This window comes from Felis catus, chromosome D4 (genome assembly GCF_018350175.1).
Source record: "Felis catus isolate Fca126 chromosome D4, F.catus_Fca126_mat1.0, whole genome shotgun sequence".
NCBI classification, from domain to species: Eukaryota; Metazoa; Chordata; class Mammalia; order Carnivora; family Felidae; genus Felis; species Felis catus.
Window position 1 is genome coordinate 19,849,269 of NC_058380.1, and position 20,385 is coordinate 19,869,653.

The following is a 20,385-nucleotide window of genomic DNA, read 5'->3' on the forward strand; positions in this document are numbered from 1 at the left end:
TGTATTTAAGAGTCTCTTATTACTTGCCTTCCCTCTCTGTTTGAAATTATTTTTCCCCCTCCTTTCCCCCATGGTCTTCTGCTAAGTTTCTCAAATTCCACATATGAGCAAAAACCTATGATATCTGTCTTTCTCTGACTGACTTATTTCATTTAGCATATTACCCTCCAGTTCTATCCACGTTCCTGCAAATGACATGATTTCATTCTTTCTCAGTGCTAAGTGGTATTCCATTGTATATATAAACCACATCTTTTTTATCCATTCCTCAGTTGATGGACATTTGGGCTCTTTCCATAATTTGGCTATTGTTGATAAAGAGAGCTGTGACTGGACTTCACTATATGGTTTGAAATAAAACGAGTGACAATCTAGGGCATTCATCCACATGCCCATGCTAATTTAAAGAACTTTGTGGTCCAAGAAGCTGGGCTCTTAGAAATGTTGTGTGCTCTTCACTCCGAAGGGGCAGGCAATTCATGCATTTTGGCTGCCCTGACATAAGATGTGGGGTGTGAGATATGGTGATATATAACCCCAGGGAGCCCATTCCCTTTGTGTCTAATGTCAGTGACAACTGCTAAGGAACAACTCTTTGTGCTCTCAGTCCAAGTCTGAGCTGAAAACTGCTAAGGAACTCTTTGTGCTCTCAGTCCAACTCTGAACAAACTGAATGATGGCCTTTAGGTTATACCAGCTATGAGCCCTGGAAGAGGGCACAAAGAAGTTGAAAATGTTTCCTAGTGCAAGTGTCCTCATCTCCCTATCGATGAGCTTTAATACTTTTATGTTTTTCCACACGGGCAAGAGTTGGGGAAGAGGAGGGAGGGAAACAGAATTGCCGAAGCAGAGCAAGACTGAGACATTTCTCCACAAACATTTCCCGCTGTCCATTTGGGACTCTCTGATACTAGCCTTCTGGTATAGAAATCCTGTCTGATTGTTTTTATCAGAGATAAAAAGCATATACAGAGATACTCAAAGAAACAGGATCCAGGAATTACTTTCTATGTAACAAAAGGCCAGTCTCTGAGAACTTTAAAACTATGAACTCTCCTTTGATGAGAAGTTCTTGAGTCCCAAATACATGAAAGAGATCACTGGCATGGGAGACTCATGTCCTGAGTCTTTTAGTTCTGCCTTTTCCACCTAATGGGTCGCTGAAAATCTTAGAACTTCAAGTTGGAAAACTCAAACACAATGAAAGGTATGCAGTATTGTTCAAAAAATTATTAAAATAATGAATTAATTTCTCAGATTCTAGGCTGTACATGCTCTCTAAGACTGCCCCACTTGATAGGAGTTAAAGGTTGCTAGGGCAGGTGGAGAGCCTGGAGGAGCCAGGTGAGCCCTACCGCCCCTGAATTTTCAACCCTTCTGGGAGTAAAAGACAATACTGGTACAAAGGGTGGCTCTGGCAGCTTCTTTCATCACATATTCATGAAGAACCCCCATACCTCCTTTGCCTTTTTCTTTGTGGTCTTACCCTCTTTGGAGTCTTTGAGAGCAGTTGTTCCACTCAGTCCTTGAAGAAGGCTGTGTCCCATATGACATAGATGAGGAAACAGTGCCTTCAGACACTCTGACTTAAGGCCAAATAGGGATCCAGGGTGATCCCAGCACCACTGAACCCTGAGCACAAGAGACAAGGCCCACATCAACAAAGGGGCCCTGGAGAACACCTATTTTGGCAACTTCAAGTTCATAAAGACTCACAAGGTGGAAACCAACCCTGATAAGCTAACAGTTCACATCAAGGACAAGATCTGGTGAAGTGTCATCCTACATGGCTGGAAAAAAAAAAAATCACGTTCCCAAGAAAGGGCAATGCCTGCCATAACAACATCCATGCTTGAAGACATTTTCTTGTGCTCACATATAAAGCCATTCACATCCCTGCTGGGATGGCACCCAAGTGCTGCACACTCACCTGATCAGGCACAAAGTCCTGTGGCCTGGATCAGGCTGGGGGTGGGTGGAGAAGAGGGCAGGAGAAGGCAGATGAGAGCCAGGGATAAGTAGGAAGGAGGAATTCCAATTCCATCCCACACGCTTCTTCATACTTTCACCCTTTCATTCTTTATGACTCAAACATCCATCAAGCTTACCCTCACCCTCTGTCTCGTTTTCCCCCAAGTTCCTTCATGGGTGGCTGTACCATGAACACTCCCATCACAAATGAACAGGTGATGCCTTTGTCCTGCATGAAGTCACCAAGCCAGGCATGACGGAGAGATTGTGTGAGGAAGTCCTCGTCTTTGAGAAGATACCCAGACAGCAGGGGACCTAGGTTGAGTTCAGATGGGTTTCCAGACAGCTCAACACTCTAGACACAACAGAACCTCCTTCTAGGCCTTGCCCCAGCTTTCCCAGCCACAGTCAGAGCAACATTCACACTACAACACACACCCTCACCCAAGGCCCACTCTGTTCACTGGACAGTGGCTACATTTGCTAGAACACAGAAACAGGGACAAGTTTTCAACAAAATGTCCTTGTACCTGAGCCCCTTCAGTGCTGTTCTTGCATGGTTATCAAGGATGGGCAGTCAGGTGAGCTGGACCCGGCCGGGAGGCAGTATTCATCATGTTCATGGCTTTGAATCCAGTTTTTGTCTGGAACAGGAAAGTGACCTGAGTGTTACTTGTAGACACAAATATTTCTTGCCCAACCCTGGAATGTCCTCTTCCTCTCCCTGCTCTGCCAAGACTTTCCTCTGCCCTCATCCTCCAGCATCCTCCTGTTGAGGAAGGCAAGAGAGGAGACAGGAGGCTACCCCTTCATCTCACCTGGGCTACAGTTCCCAACTACAGACGACTGAGGTAACTACACATATTTCACCTACCTGTGTCATCACTAGATGCTGGGGACTCACAAGCAGGTCACTGACGAACCCCTTTTCAGGGGGCCAGGGGTTGGGCAGGAGGTAAACGAGGCTCCGAGATGACTCCTTGACAGCCCTGCACCTACAGGGGCTGTGAGGCCTACAGCTTCCTTCAGATATTGCACTGCGGAAATCTAGCACCATATTGTTCCTTTGCTTTGATGTCCTCAATCCTCTTGCTAGTTTTAACAGATCATCCACAATTAGGACACCCAAACCTTTCCTTTCCACGTAAGTTGAAACCTCTTTTGTGTGCCTGTCTTCTCCCACAAAATCAGCCATCCTCCAAAGAACTCACCCTTCCAAACACACCTTCTCTCCTCTCTCTTCAGTGTAAAATGATTCTTAGCAAATTCCCCCACACATGCCAATATCTCTGGCTTTAGCGTTTATGGCCTCATTGTGGCCCTAAAAAATCCAAAGGCTCCAGGACCCCATATATCACATGTTCTTCACAGGTTAAACACAGCTAAGCTTTAGAAAGAAAATTTTCACATGAGGATAAAGGACTATAGGAATGGTCCATCACCTGTATTTCCCAAATATGTCAATATCCTGAAACACAGAGAAAGGCTGGGGATTTTTAAACCTGGAGAAACCACAGAGACATTATATTTAAATACCTGTGTAATCTTTGCTGGATCCAGAACCTGAGGAAAAACAATGCTATAAAGGACATTACTAGAATGAATTGAAAGAAATGACATTAGTAGAAAGAATTGAAATATACATAGTAGATTAAATAAAATTTGTATTAATGTTAGATTTCCTAAAGTTGATAAGCTGATAAGTCAGCCACTTGACCGACTGAGCCACCGAGGAGCCCCAAGCGTCCAATTCTTGGCTTCTGCTCAGGTCACGATCTTGGGGTCATGGGATTGAGCCCCAAATTGGGCTCAGCACTGAGCGTGAAGCCCAAATCAGATTCTCTTTCTCTCTCTCTCTCTCTCTCTGTCCCCTCCCCGTCTTGGGGAGGAAAAAAAAAATTAAACAGAAAGGAAGGAAGGAAAGAAAGAAGGAGGGAAGGAAGGGAGGGAGAAGAGGGAGGGAGAAGTCTATCTTGGAAACACATTCTGAAAGACTCAGGGAAAGGGACCATGACATATGCAACTTATTGTCAAATATTCAGGAAAGAGATTAATATAGGGACACAGTAATGGGATAACATTTTTTAAAATACAGAAATTCATGCAACTTTTTTGTTTATTTTATTTCTTTTAACGTTTATTTGTTTTTGAGAGAGAGAGAGAGAGAGAGAGAGAGAGAGAGAGGGAGAGGGAGGGGCAGAGAGAGAGGGAGACACACAATCTGAAGCAGGCTCCAGGCTCTGAGCTGTCAGCACAGAGCCCCATGCAGGGCTCGAACTCACGAACCACGAGATCATGACCTGAGCTGAAGCTGGATGCTTAACCTACTGAGCGACCCAAGTGCCCCTCCAAATTAAATGTTTTAAAATACTTCCCACAAAGCTCCAGATGACTCAGGCCTTAGAGATGCCAAATAAGAAATAAGTGGGAATGAAGGAGGCTATAAAAAAAGGGACTAGTTCCAGATCTGGGTAATTAGATGCACCCTCCCCGCCTTCCTTAACTGAAGGGCTTCTACCCATCACTGAACAGCAAAATTGGTTTCCTTCTACCTCCTCCCCATCCTTGCACCCTGCCTCAAGCAGAGTGGACGGTTGGTAATTTATCACTGGAAAAGTGGAACTCAACAGGCTTTGAGCTCAGGGATCCAAGTAAAGCAGAGTATGCGGTGAGGTGCAGGGATTACCTGAAAGTGCCTTCAGAATGGGAGTTCCCCTCTTAGCACATACCTCAAGCACCCAATATTGCTTTAAAAACTCCAGCAACCAAGACAGTTACAGAAACCAAGACAGGACATCAGTGGGCCTTACCCATGAAAATTTTAAATTCCAGAGAAAAGCCCTCCAGATACAGGTATCTGAGCGTCCAGTCCCAAAAAGAAGCTTTCTACCCAACTCCTCTGGAGTAAATTACACATTGGTGCACAGAGTCTCCATATACCTAAGGTCTTATTCTAAAGATGGGAAGAAATCCAAAGTTCACTGTACACTTGAGAAAAGCCTAAAACATGGAAGACAAAGACTTGAAAATTGGAAAATTGTTCATAGGTAGGACAGAAGACAATCTTTAAAGAAATGTCCCAAAGAAGTGAACTAAAAGACAGAAAGAGAAAAGATTAGAAGCTAGAGGCTTAGCCCCAAAAGACAAGAATCCAACTGAATAAGTCCTCCAGAAGACAGAAGGGAGAAAAATTATTTTTTTAAAGTCTATTTATTTATTTTGAGAGAGAGAGAGAGAGAGAGAGAGAGAGAGAGAGAGAGAGAGAGATCGTGAGAGCAGGGAGGGGCACCGAGAAAGAAGAGAGAGAATCCCAAGCAGGCTCCATGCTCGGCACAGAGCCTGATACAGGGCTCAATCCCACAACTGGGAGATCATGACCCCAGCCAATATCAAAAGCAGGATGCTTAACTGACTGAGCCTCCCAGGAACCCCAAGAAAAATTATTTTATAAACATATCATATGGTGTGGTCAGAAACCATATGAGCTTATCAACATAAAAAGGCCACTGAGTACTATGAACAAAAATGAAAGATCCACAATCAGGCAGTTCCACAGGAAATTTCAAAGAACCCAGCTGGAATAAAAAGAGAATTACTTACAGTACCGGAAGAAAAGCCACATAGGGAAATCAGAATTGCATGGGATTTCTCAGTAGCAGCTATGAAAGCCAGGTCATGAAGAATGCTGTCAAAATCCTAACAGAAAATTCTTTCCAAACCCGTATTCTCTACTTTGACAAACGATCATGAGAAAAAGAGAATGAAAACATTTTCGGGGGGGGGGGTGCTCAGTCTGTTAAGTGTCCGACTTTGGCTCAGGTCATGCTCTCATGGTTGTCTGAGCCCCACGTCAGGCTCTGTGCTGACAGCTCAGAGCCTGGAGCCTGCTTCGGATTCTGTATCTCCCTCTCTGCCCTCCCCCCACTTGTGTTCTCTCTGAAAAATAAATAAATATTAAAAAAAAACATTTTCAGACATTTGAGGTCTCCAAAAATTGACCTCCCTTTCCCTTAGTGTTAGGAAACTCCTGGAGGATGTGTCACCACTAAAGTGAGAGAGAAAAACAAGAAAAAGGGTAACTTAGCATACAGGAAATGGGGTCCTGGAATATGAGTGCATGGAATGGGAGCCCCTGGGGGGCAACTTTGCAGCAGATTCAGAAAACAAGTAGTCCATATTGAATAAGAGGATGGAGGGCTGTCTTCAGGGGAATAAAGGCAATGATTGCTTGATGGTCTTGAGCACATAGCAAATGGGCATGAAATTTAGGATACAAAGGAAATCTGATCAATTAAAAATAATATGTGTAAATTTAAAATATATTTCCTGCATAAAGAACAAAATATTTTCCTGGAAATTTAACACAATTATAGTATCCTACTGGATACAACAGTTAACAATATTTATCTGGTCACATGTAATCATGTAAAGAATACAATTTATTGAATATTATGTTTGCAATGTACAATGATGTGCCACGCATCATAATGTATAATAATAATGTAAAAACTGAATACTGATTTAACCATATATTATAAAGTAACTGTATTATGAGGATATGGGAAAACAGGGCTGGTGGTGAAAGCAGTATTCTCAGTTTCCCTTGTAAGAGGACGATGTTGTAAGATCTAAAACTGATGATTCAATAAAATAATGATTAAAAGTATACTATTTAAAAATATGGAGATTAACACTGCAAGAAATGACTGCAGGAATTTAAAGCCACTACCTTTGCAAAGCAGGACTTGAGATAGATGGAGGTGGGGGAGAAGGGACTTATATTTTTGGTTATAAGATTTCTAGCAAAATCTGACATTTCAAAGTGCATGAATTACTCTGATAATTAAAATTTATTTAAGAAACATCCAAGATAAAAACAAGCATTCTTCAGAGGTTTGTGAAACCTGAGAAAGACTTGGATTGTTGTGAAATAAGTAGACAAAAAAAAAAATGTACTCTAATTTCCATTTCCATGAATTTAACAAGAAGGTTTCTCCCATCACAAAATACCAAAATACCAAATCCTGGGTAAACCGGAGCAAATCTACTTTTATACGTCCTACTCAGCTCAAAAGAAAATAAAGATGGTCTGAAATAAATTTCTTAAGTGCTGAAACAAGAGTGGTGTGCCAACACAGAAGCCCTAGCTGCCCTAAAGTACGCCAAAACCAGAAACCAAGAGATGCGTGGGTTAACTGTCCACAGGACTGAGCAGGGCCTGGGCCTTGGAGAGCCAGGGCTACCTTCATGAGCAGTCAGCCAGAGTCCCACACTCAGAACCCCCTACCTTGGTTTAATATTCTATTGTCATCTTTCTTGAAATTCTTAATTTCTCAGCTTGTGTTTTCTAAGTAAAGTTTATGGGACAGTGGAACAGGCATGTGAGAGTAGCCCGTGCAATCGCATGCCCATTGTTCTTGCTGCCCCATTCATGCACAGCAGTCACAATGCCCCATGTGCACAGCACTCAGGTGGGCCTGCAGTGGTGGCAGCTGAGCAAGAGCCGGTACCCGGTACCTGAACATCCGAGTACGCAGAGGTGCTGACGGCCCCTAGAGGCTGTGCTTTACACGCTCACCAAAGTCCTTCAGACACAGGGAAGGCAATGGGGTTCTAAGAAACATGAACGACCAAGGAACCTATCTATCCTAGCCTTCCTTATTCAATTACTTCTCTGTATTAGTCAATTGCTTAGTGGCAATGATAACACAGAAGGAAAGATAGGGCAGCCCATAGTTCTTTCTCCTTTCGGCTCTTTTCATACAACGATGGGCTGAAGGTAGGAATCAGGGGAGAAAATGTACACGTCAAAAAGTGAAATTAGAACTGTTTACTTAGTGGGGCCCCTGGGTGGCTCAGTTGGTTAAGCGTCCAACTCTTGATTTTGGCTCAGGTCATGACATCACGGTTCATTGGATTGAGATCGAACCGCGAGTTGGGCTCTGCACTGATAGCATGGAGCCTGCTTGGGAGTCTCTCTCTCTTTCACATGCTCTCTCTCTCTCTCTTTCAAAATAAATAAATAAACTTAAAGCAACTGCTCAGTTAGGTTTGTGCAGCGCTTCCACAGCATAGGTAAGAAAGAACTACATATGCATATATCGTCTATGAAGGCTAAATTGCATAATTTGGTAATTTTGCATTTAAATGAAAAGCTCTTACATTTGCACTTAAAACTCACCTTGTACAGTATAAAAGTGAATGATAAAATTCATGCTAATCGTGCAAAATTTTAATTTTTCTTCACTTAGAACAATGGTCAAAAGCAAATAAAAAATACCCTGACAAGTTGAAAGAGACTTTGAGGAAAAAAAAGGAAAAGGTTTTATATTTGAGTACTGTTAACACCACTTTTCTCTTGCTTTTCAAACAAAGGACTCCCCATTCTCATTTTGCCCTGGGCTCTGTAAGTTATGGAGCTGTACCTGGACATTTTTCCTGATTAACTTAAAGCTATGCTGTGTGAAAAGGTTGAGGTAAGAAGGTCATCTGCCTCATCCTCTAATAGGCACCAATGTTTTTATTGTTTTTAATTAACAAGTGACTTAGACTGGGTCCCCAGAAGCAGACTCTGAGAGGGAAGCTGTTCTCAGACAATCTGGGGGAGCTGGAACTGGAAGGAGGCCAGAAGGAAAGTGCAATTTCAAGGAAAGTCCCCTGAAGTCAATGAAGTCACTTAAGGGTGAATCACAGGGGAGCTGTATAGAATCAAAATGCATGCCTTTGAGTTGCTCAAGCAAGGCTAGACTGTGGGAGTCTGTACACTGCATCTGTCAGTTACTTAAAAGCTGGGTGGGGACAGGAACAGGAACCACCAGTCACGTCTGGCTCCCCAGGCCACAAGCAAAGCTGTCTCTGGTAGCCTGAAGTCACCCTAGTAACAAGGAGACACAGGTGCTGACTGCTGCAGGGCCAAGCACCCTAGGTGCCAGAAAGCATAAAACATAAATACATTCTAATAAAACTACCTGAAGCATCAGAAATGTAGCAAACAAAAAGTGCTCCTCCAGAGAAGGGTAACCCTGATACCAATTCGATTTGATGTGTGTTCTTCCAGGTCATTTTCTGTGCTCTCACAGTCCACAAATATTTACGAGTGCCCACTGTGTGTCCACTAGAGGCTGCAGATATGTAAGATGGACTTGGTCTCTGCTCTCACACATCTTTTTTTTTTAATGTTTATTTAGAGAGAGCACACGTGCGCAAGTGGGAAGGGGCAGAGAGAGAGGTGAAGAGAGAATCCCAAGCAGGCTCTGCATTGTCAGCACGGCAGGCCAGGTCGGGGCTCTAACTCATGAACCAGTAAAAGCATGACCTGAGCTGAAATCAACAGTCTGTTGCTTAACCGACTGAGCCACCCGAAGCCCCTGCTCTCACACATCTTACATTTCTGTGGGCATAGTGTTTTCTGACCATCTTGCATCTCACCTGTTTCACTTTCAAATATATTTTAGATAGCTTGCTACATCAACATATGCAGATTTACTACATATTTTATTGGCCACATAACATTCCATAAAGTGGATATGGGGTAATTCATTTAATTCAATGCCTTTTGATTAACCAGTGATTCCTAAAAGAAAATATCTAAGAAAATAAAGCAAGTATCTTCTTCAGATCTGTGTGTGAGTATATTCTCTGAGGCTGACCAAGAGAGGATCACTGTTTTAGGATGAAGACATGTAGGGAAAGGTAGAGCAATCTACCTAAAGTTACACCTAAGATTATTCTGTCTGGGTGAGGATGAGCAGAGATCTGGAGTCAGGCCAAACTGAGCACAAAGGCCAGAGTAATGTGATTAAATTGAACAGGTGTTGCAATTAGAAACTATTATGAATCTTTGGACGAAGCCATATACCTTTGGAGGAACTTTAAGGTGTATATTGTGTGATTTCCAGTTATTAGTTTGCCATGCAATCCTCTGATGCATAATAATACAGATGAGGAAAATAAAGACCAAGGTTGCATACCCAGAAACCTGGATTTGAACTTTAGTCTGACTCCTCATTCTTTAGCTTTTCCAAACACAGTGCTGCCTGCACTTTTGCTAAATTGTCAGCTTTTAAGTGGCAGAGTATAAATTGGTTTGCATTTTACTGCCTGGCCCAGGAGAGGGGGAGAGACCATGATTATGGAAAATGAAAACTGTTTATCAACAGGATGAGTCTGTAGGGGAGAAAGTTAATTCTTTATTTTTCAGTACATTTTATTATTTTTTTTTCAACGTTCATTTATTTTTGGGACAGAGAGAGAGCATGAACGGGCGAGGGGCAGAGAGAGAGGGAGACACAGAATCGGAAACAGGCTCCAGGCTCTGAGCCATCAGCCCAGAGCCCGACGCGGGGCTCGAACTCACGGACCGCAAGATCGTGACCTGGCTGAAGTCGGACGCTTAACCGACTGCGCCACCCAGGTGCCCCTTCAGTACATTTTAAAATAGAAATGTAACATGCATTTGGGAACAGGTGCACAAATTAGAAATATCAGTGAGTTTTGGGGCGCCTGAGTAGCTCACTCGGTTAAGCGTCCGACTCTTCATTTCAGCTCAGGTCACGATCTCACGGTTAGTGAGTTCAAGCCCTGTATCAGGCCCTGCACGAACAGCACTGAACCTGCTTGGGATTCTCTCTCTCTCTCTCTCTCTCTCTCTCTCTCTCTCTTTCTCTCTCTCCCTCTCTCTCCCTCTCCCTCTTTCTCTGCCCCTCCCCTACTCTCTCTCTCTCCCAAAAATAAATAAACATAAAAAAGAAGTATCAATGAGTTTTTATAAAGAACACCTGTGTAACCAGATCTTTGCACTATTACTAACAACCCAAAGCTCCATCAAGATCCACCACAATCCTGAGCCTATCATCATGGATTTATTTCACCTGATTCAGAACTTTAAAAATGGAATCACATCGGGTGGTAGGTAGCTTCTAAATGAGTTCCATTGACCTCTACTTCCTGGTATTGATGTCCTTGTGTAATTCCCTCCCCTTGAGTATGGCCTGGAACTAGTGACTTATAACAATAGAATGCGCTAAAAGTGATGGGACGGCACTTTCAAGGCTAGGTTACAAAGATCCTACCTTGTCCTCCCTCTTACTCCCTCTGATAGAAGACAGCTGCCATGTCATGAGCTGTACTATCAGAGACTCTGCGGCAAGGAGGTCACAGACCCAGCCAGGGAACGACTGAGGCTCTCAGCCTAGTCGCCTGCGAAGAAGGAATCCTGTCCAGGACAAAACAAGCACACCTGGAAGCAGATCCTCCCTCGTTCAGTTTTCAAACAAGATGACAGCCCCAGCTGACACTCTGAATGGCAGCACTGAGGCAGAGGCACCGCCTAAGCCACACCTGGGCTCCTGAGCCACAGAATCTGAGATAAATAAATGCATGTTTTAAGCTGCTAAATGTTGTGGTAATCTGTGATGGAGCAACAGATAATATGTGGTATGCACGCATTTGCATCAGGCTCCTTTCACTCAGCATTAAATTTGTGATTCAGCCGTGTTTTTGCATGCAGCAAGAGTTAATTCACTTTCGTTGTCTTCTAGTGCATAAAGTTACAATTTATTTATTCTGCTCTTGATAGATACCTGAGCTATTTCTAGTTTGAGGCTATTTAAATAGTGCTTCTTTGAACACTCCTCCGCATGTCTCTTGGGACAGACACACACACACACACACACACACACACACACACACACACACACACACACACACACGTCCTGAGTGTATACTAGGAGTGCAATGGCCAGGTCAATGACCTGCAATGGCCAGGTCACCAGCAGCGCACGGGACTTCCAGAGGCTCCCCATCTTCATCAGCTCCATTTTCAACGTGACCATTATGGTGCACATATAGTGGCATCCTGTTGTGGTTTTAATATCCCTGATTAATTTGTGTTTTAAATTTTTAATTAAATTACTTAATTTTCATTCCCCTAATTAGGATGGGCACTTTGTCATGGTGTTTTATTTTGTTTTGTTTTATTTTGGTGATTTTGCACATTCTATTCTGTGAAGTGCTTATTCAAGCTTTGCCTATTTTTGTGTTGGGTTGTCTTTTTCTGGAATCAATTACTTTTTCTGGAACCAAGTTCTTGCCAGAAGTAGATATCGAAAGAATCTTCTTTCATTCTTTGATTTGCCTTTCCACTCTTTAGTGATCATTTTGTTGACCACTTAGTTCAACAATCCATCTAGAATTGACTTTGGGGTTTGTTTTTTGTTTTTAATATTTATTTTGAGAGAGAGAGTGTATTAGCAGCAGGAGAGGCAGAGAGAGAGAGAGAGAGAGAGAGAGAGAGAGAGAGAGAGAGAGAGAGAATCCCAAGCAGGCTCCAGGCTGTCAGTGCAGAGCCCAACATGGGGTTGCATCTCATGAACCATGAGATCATGACCTGAGCTGAAACCAAGAGTTGGATGCTTAACCAACTGAGCCACCCAGGTGCCCCTGGAATGGACTTTTGTATATGGAGTGAGAGAAGGATCAATATTTTTTTCCACAAATGACACATAAGCATTTATTGAAAAAAAATCCTTTATCCATTACATTGTCATCTTTGTCATAAATGAAGTGACCTTATCTCTCTGGGTAGGGACCAAACCTTCTGTTTTCTTCCGTTGCTCTATTTCTATTCTTGTATCATACCACATTGTTTTAATTATCATACCTTTAATGAGTCATGTTGTCTGATAGTTTAAGTACTCCAACTTTGTTCTTCTTTTTCATGCCTTACTATGACTGACCTTAAGAATCTCCAAATAGGGGTGCCTGGGTGGCTCAGTCAGTTGAACATCTGAACCTTGATTTTGGCTCAGGTCATGATCACAGAATCATGGAATCGAGCCCCGCGTCCATGTTCAGCACCAAGCCTATTTAAGATTCTCTCTCTCTCCCCCTGCCTCTCTCTCTCTCTCCCCCTCTTCTCCTTCCCCCATTCATCCATTTATTCATTCTCTCTCTTTCTCAAAATAATTTTAAAATCCTCTGTTCTGAGAGGAACAGCTAAAATTAACAATTCAGGAAACAAAAGATATTGGCGAGGATGCAGAGAAAGCGGAACCCTTTTTGCACTGCTGGTAGGAATGCAAACCGATACAGCTGCTCTAGAAAACAGTATGGAGTTTGCTCAAAAAATTACAAATAGAGCTACCCTATGAGCCAGCAATTGCACTACTAGGTATTTAACCAAAGGCTATAGAAATGCTGATTCGAAGGGGCACATGCACCCCAATGTTTATAGCAGCATTATCAACAATAGCCAAATTATGGTAAAAGCTCAAATGTCCATCGACTGATGAATGGATAAAGATGGGATATGTATAAAATGCAATATTACTCAGCAATCAAAAAGAATGAGATTTTGGAGCACCTGGGTGGCTCAGTCAGTTGAGCGTCCAACTTCAGCTCAGGTTATGATCTCAGGGTTCATGAGTTCGAGCCCCACATCGGGCTCTGTGCTGACAGCTCAGGGCCTGGAGCCTGCTTTGGATTCTGTGTCTCCCTCTCTTTCTGCTCCTCCCACGCTCACACTCTGTCTCTCTCTCAAAAATAAATAAACTTAAAAAAAAAAAAAAGAATGCAATCTTGCCATTTGTGACAACATGGATGGAAACTCTTAAATACAGAAAATAAACTGAAGGTTGCTGGAGGGGAGGTTGGGGGGTGGGTGAGCTAAATGGGTGATTAGCATTAAGGAGGGCACTTACTGGAATGAGCACTAGGTATTATATGTGAGTGATAAATCACTAAATTCTACTCCTGAAACCATTATTACACTATATGTTAATTAACTTGGATTTAAATAAAATTAAAAAATTTTTTAAGTATTTAAAAATTTAAAAAATAATTAAAAAAAAGAGTCTCCATGTAAATTTTAGATTCAGCTTGTCAATTTACAGAAGGAATTCTGATTCCTATTGCACTGAATCTGTAGAAAGTTTGAAGATTACTGATTTACAATATTGAATCATGCAATCAATGACCCATGATATACCAGTCCATTTATTTATGTCTGACTTATCTCAGTAAAGTTTTTCAGTTTTCTGTGTAGAGTTTTCATAAACTTTTTGTTATATTTATTCCTAGGTGCTTGATTTTTTAAAACATTTTTGTTATAAGTTACAGACTCAGGAAACCACAAAAGGTAAATAGATAGCTTAATGATCTTATAAGACAAGTACCCTTGTAATCACACCCAATGCAAGAAATAGCACTTTGCCTGAAGCCCCTCCTTGTGTCCTGATATAATTATAATTTCTTTCTTCCAAAAAGTAATCATTTTCCTGACTTTTATAATTGACTCATCCTTAAATTTCTTTATAAATGTATCATCCAAGTTTGCCTCCCTAGACAGCATGGTTTAGTTTTCTTGTTTTAAATAATGACTTTTTCTCTTGTAATCTGTAAGTCATCTTTCCATCCTTTTACTGCCCTTCAATCTATCTGTTGAAGAATGCAGGCCACTTGACCTGTAGAGTTCCCCACAATATGGATCTTGCTGAGTACATGTTCATGGTGCAGCTACACATGTTCCTCTGTCCTCTATATTTCCTACAAAATAAGAAACTGATCAGTCCTTTTGGGAAGACTATAGACTGTGGTGTATTATTTCATCAGATAATATCTGGTTATCTCTCTTTATGTGATATTGGCAGCCGCTGATACTCAGTGAATACACAACTTTTTCATTCAATCACCAGAACCCCCATTTCTTCTAGTTAATCTTGCATTTCTGAATTCTGCCACATCCCAACATGAACTTATCAGAGACTGTAAAATTGTGATATTCCAATTTGATCGCTTCTTTTCCATTTATTGGCAGAAATACTTTTATGAAGAGATCTATCCCCTCATCTACAATTTGGTTACACAATGATATAGTTCACAATGGAAAGGCAGGATAAAAACTTGGTTATTCTCCCACCCCACCCAATTCCACCCCTACTATTTAAAAAATCCATTTTCATTATAATGAATGTTTCCCAATTACCCTCATACGTTGACTTTTTTTTTTTTTGGTATCCATAGAAACCTGTGGATTTAAACATAGTTGATGGGTTTCAATTCATTGTAATTTTATCCTACTGAAGTTCAAAATGTTCTATTGTCCACAGAGGGCCTCTTCACATTTGGCTCCTGAATCCTTTTGAAAAGACCTTAGTACTCTTTGATAACTTGTCATTTGGCATCACAAAATTTTCCAAGTTCATCTCACACAGATGCACCATAGACCTGAAATCAGCCATATCAAGACCATAATCTGGGCCCTTTGGATGTCTTTTGCTATTGGGTTGGCCACTGATTCTAGGCCTATTCACAGACAGAGATAGGATGTGTGTGTGTGTGTGTGTGTGTGTGTGTGTGTGCGTGTGTGTGTGTGTGTGACAAATATATATGACATATATTTGTTATATTTAATCATATACATAGATAGTATATAGTTATATATAAATTTATAGTTATACAAAAATTGACCTAAATGTCTATATAAATATAAATACGGTTAAAATACTTTATGAATTACAGATAATTCTAATTCTAATTCAGCACTCCAGTTTTAAGTAAACCTCCTCTATATTATCTCTGTATTCTTTTTCTTACATCCTGAGAACCCTATTGCCCTAGCTCATAGTAGATGTTATAACTATAATAATCCATAATTTCTCATTCATCCTATTCCATATGACTCATAGAACAGACTCAGAATTGCAATTTCAATGTTATGTTTAATAAACAATGCTTGAAAACACTTTTAACTTCATTTGGTGTTTGTTCAATCCTTCTCTGTCATTTATAGGACTGATACCTGCATTGTCAGAGCACACAGCCATTAGAAGTGATACTCTTTCCTGTGTAACCCTCATTTACTTCTCATTCTAGAAGCAGCAGTTATGCTTAATGCTCAATAGCAGTACTTATATTGATTGTCTCCTGCCATTTTAGCAAGTGGAGAGTGAGGGGATATGATGCCAGCAGAGGTCTTAAATGGGCTTAAGTGGGCTCTCCTCTTGTGTTTCAGTGGCCAAGGTGAGAAGAGTGTGCCCTAGGAGCTGCTGCCCCACGGTTGGGCCCTCGAGTCAGATATGTGGGACAGACCTCAAATGGACCCAATCATGGAGCAAAACCAGACATCTGGAGGTCTAAAACAGAGTCACTACAGCTAATCCTCAAATCAAAAAATCCCAAATTCTTGTTGATATCACTGAGCTTTAGGATGATTTTCTTCCACATTATTACAGTATGAGTGGACTAACAGAATATCTTCCAAATTACTGTTACCTAGATGGCTACCACTGTGCCTATATATGAGGCAACTGCGTACTCAGAAATTTTGAGAATTCTTGAACTCTTGGTGCCTCTCCAGAATATTTCACATGGTTAAAGTTTCCCCCAAACAAGTCTGGTAATGTGCCACAAAGACATCTCCCTAAACTTTTATTAAATATAAAGTAGAGTTCTATTTATTTTCTGCTTGTATGTAGTTAAGATGCTTTTTATGAATATAAAAGGATGAAAAGTTGTACAGGAACATCTTTGTGGCTAGCTGTTATTCACAGGGGAAAATTACAATCAAAATGGGCATTTCGCTGAATGTAGAGCACTGATGCCCCCAGTGTCTCTCAATGCCAAGTAAACAAAGGCACTTAATAAGTATGGAAATCTGCTCTCTCCATTAGAGAGGGAGAACAAGTTGTTCTTAAGTGGTGGAGGGATGCTCTTAGCAACTATTTGCAATGCTCTGTGAGCTTAGTTATTATGTTGCTATGAAGCAGCCTATTGTCCAAGTGTAACTACAGAACCTTGAAAAGTAGAGAAGGAGAGAAAGGGCTGGGGAACTCATTTCATTCATCCATTCATTCATTTGTCCATTCATTCACCAAATATTTACTGACCAGGTTGACCGTGTGTATAGCACCATGGTAAGAAGTGCACAGAACACAGAGTTGTATCCGCACTCTATGAGAGCTTAGATACCAGCGGCGAAGACAAAATGTAGATGCCTTATGGCAGCTCCAGACGTATCCTACTAAACTGTTCACAAGTTCGGAGAAGAGAAGGGATCCATATCTTGCTTGGATTCTTAGTGAGGTTTTCCCAGAGAAGGAGACATAAGAGTGGTGACTACAAGAGTTTTTAATATTCTAATACACGAGCTGGAAGGGAGCAAAGATGTAGAGATAATTAGACTCATCGATTAAAAACAAGTCTGGAGGGGCGCCTGAGTGGCTCAGTTGGTTAAGGATCTGACTCTTGATTTCAGCTCAGGTCATGATTTCACAGTTTGTGAACGGAGCCCCGCATCAGGCTCTGTGCAGACAGCGCAAAAACTGCTTGGGATTCTCTGTCCCTCTCTCTTTGCCTCTCCCTCCTTCTCTCTTTCTCTCAATAAATAAAAACTTTTTTAAAAGTCCAGAAAGTGAAACTAAAGCCAGGTTATGGAAAGTTTTAAATGTCATTCTTAAACATTTGGGCTTTACTGTGTTGGCAAGATGTGTCAATGGAAGGTTTGGAACAGGGCAACAGCATGATCTATGAACCTTGGGAGGTGTAATAAATGATGTTGAGTTGAGCCTGAATGTGGTATTCTCTGAAGCAAGCATGATAATCCACACATAAAATAATGAATAGTGGAATTGGAGTAATGGCAAGGCAGATAGAAGGAAGGAGTATCAGGCATGCTGTAAGGGAAAAACTGCCAGGGCTTGCTCATTGATTAGGTCCATTCACTTGTTCATTCAACAAGTGTTATAACTAGTGCTTCAGTTACATGTAGCATGTAGTAACTGTGCTAGTGCCCGGAGATGCAAGAGGAAGTAAAACAATGTGATCTCTTCCTCATGGACCCTATAGTCAATATCTATCTTAAAACGGCTGTGAAATGTGATGAAGGCCTGAATGAAGAAGAGGTACATGGTGCTTGGAGAGCTCAGGCCAGGGGGCCTGATGAGTTGAGTAGGTAAGGGAATGCTTCCTTGATAATGTGATACATGAGCTGAGAAGGATGAAGAGACATTAAGCACATACAGACCAGAGGGAAGGATATTTCATGTAGAGGGAAGAGCATGGACAATGAGCCATGAAGCATGTAGGCCTGAAAGGAGTCCACTGCGGGCCAGATTCTTGAATACAAAAGGGGGCAGGATGAGACTGCAGAGATCATGCCCTCATCATGCTCAGGGGATGCAGTGCCCTGTAGACCAGGGCACTCAAAGTGCCAGTGTGCAATGAGATAAGGAGCCTGTTCTCGAATGTAACTCAGCACACTGCCACTTTCATCAAGAAAGTCTTGCCTGCTGAACGAATGAGTATGTTTGGTGCAGGCTTGATTGACATTCTGAAGCAAGCTCTTTCTCTTATAAAACAGTAGCAGTTCTCACCCAGCAGCTAGTCTGTGACTCCACACTGAGGAGCAGTATTTTAGACCATTGTGAGGAGGGCTGCCTTTACGCTAAGGGCAACGGGAAGTCATGGAAGGATTTGAACAGGAAGTGGCTGCACTACAGAGCTTGGACTGGAAGGCAGCCAGAGTTCGTGGAGAGAAGATGAAGAGGGGCGCCTGGGTGGCTCAGGCGTTTAAGCTGCTGACTTTTGATGTCAGCTCAGGTCATGATCTCCTCGGTGGTGAGTTTGACCTCTGAGTCAGGCCCTGTTCCGACAGCGGGGAGCCTGCTTTGATTCTTTCTCTCCCTCTCCCGCTCGTTCTCTCTAAACAAACAAACAAACTTAAAAAGATGAGGAAGTCTGTGTCTGAAAACCTATTTTCCCACTGAAATAAGAGGTATCATACCTCCTCATACCTCTTCAGGTCAGAGAGCAGGGACACAGAGTCCAGTGGTGACACGAGAAGAGTGGAGGAGATTTGGAAGAACCATTGCGAACGACTTATGGGAGTGGAAAAAAAAGAAATGGGAAGCACATGACAGTTAAAATAAGACAGGACTGGATCCAACAAACTCATTGCTCTGAAAGCAGGTCCAGAGAAGATCAGTGTTGATGAGCAGAGAGCATCTGCACTGAGGCTCCATGGGAAGGTAAGCTGGGTTCAACATCTGGGTATAATGTTGTCAGGATGAACCAGGAGTGAAGTACAGTGAATAAGAGGTAAAACAATCCCACTCGACCAGCAGATGCTGTCAAAAACCAAACTGTGCCCACTGAATAAAACAAAACAGAAAGATGAGTTTGTTGCAAGGCTTTCAACCTCCAACCTGGGAAACTCAAAGCGAGGAGAGCAATCAATTCTGAGTCGCTCACAGGTTAAGGGATTTTTATAGGGTGATGCATAAGTTATTTGGTTTGTTCAGCGGATTGGTTGCCTACTGGTCTTCTATTTTATTTGGATCAGGGTAGCTGAGTCAAGGGAACAAGGAAGCCCAGAGAAGGGATGATCAGACTTGGCATTTGGGGATTGGCTGGCGTCCTCTGCTGATCTCTGAGAAGAGCTACACGTTCCTGTAACTTAGATTAAGTTTCCCGTATGTGTGGCAATTGAAATCTCCATTCCGTCCCTAACAAAAATGATTTCCACTTTAGCTTGGTTCTACAGTGGAAGAGGAATGCTGTAAACATAATGCCTAAGGCCTGACCAAAGGACTATCACTGTTCGAGAAAATGCATACAAACACAGGTTCTGAGGCCAATTATCTGAGTTCTACTTACTTAGCTGTAAGGTACCTAACTTCCTCTGCCTTGGTTTCCCCTTTTGTAAAGTAGATATACAACCGTTACGTTCCTTGTCGAGTTGTTAAGAAAATTAAATTATTTCATACTTAAACAATGCTTAAAAGGATGCCTAGGAGACAGAAAGCACTAATTATGAGAGAGTTAACCGTCGCTGTCAATACAAAACAAAGTGACTATTAGTAATCACAACAATGTCCTGAATTCATGGAAGTCCTTACAACATGCCTACAACCGCGTGAGGTAAGTAGAAACAACACAAGTGAAGAGTTACTTGTAGAAATTGACACAGACAGCAAAGATTTAATGCACATGCACGGCAGCGGATATTCACTCGGTCGTTTGCACATCCCTCACCAGGGGTTCTCTCTCCTGGGCGGTGCAAGCATAGACACTTGTCAGAAGTTTAGACTACTTTGTAAATGTGATGCTACGTCCGTCTCTCCCTTTAATTCGATCAACCAGTTAAATCCTTTTCTGCAAACCCCAAATTCCGAAAACAGCCTACCTTTCGCACCTTCCTCGCCTCGAACGTCCCGCCTCGAACGTCCCGCCTCTCGTCCTCAGGCCCCGTCCCCAGGAGAGGCGGGGCCTGCGTGCGGACGCACAGCCAGCGCGCTGACGTCTCCGCGCCCCGCCCCCCACAGGCCCCGCCCGTCGGCTTGAACTGCAGCCCCGCGCCGCGGAGGACGGTGAGGCGGGAGCCAACGGCCGGCGCCGCGAGGCGGGGGGCGGCGCGCG

The 20,385-nt window shown here is 42.3% G+C and overlaps 1 long non-coding RNA gene across 1 annotated transcript; it reads right to left on the reverse strand.

Moving 5' to 3' along the window:
• Window positions 1-216: 216 nt before the first annotated feature.
• LOC123381530 lies at window positions 217-20,347 on the reverse strand. The gene is made up of 3 exons (XR_006588615.1): window positions 20,153-20,347; window positions 2,502-2,615; window positions 217-2,286 (listed from the first exon to the last, which is right to left on the reverse strand). It is a non-coding gene; the product is annotated as an uncharacterized LOC123381530 (long non-coding RNA).
• Window positions 20,348-20,385: the final 38 nt, after the last annotated feature.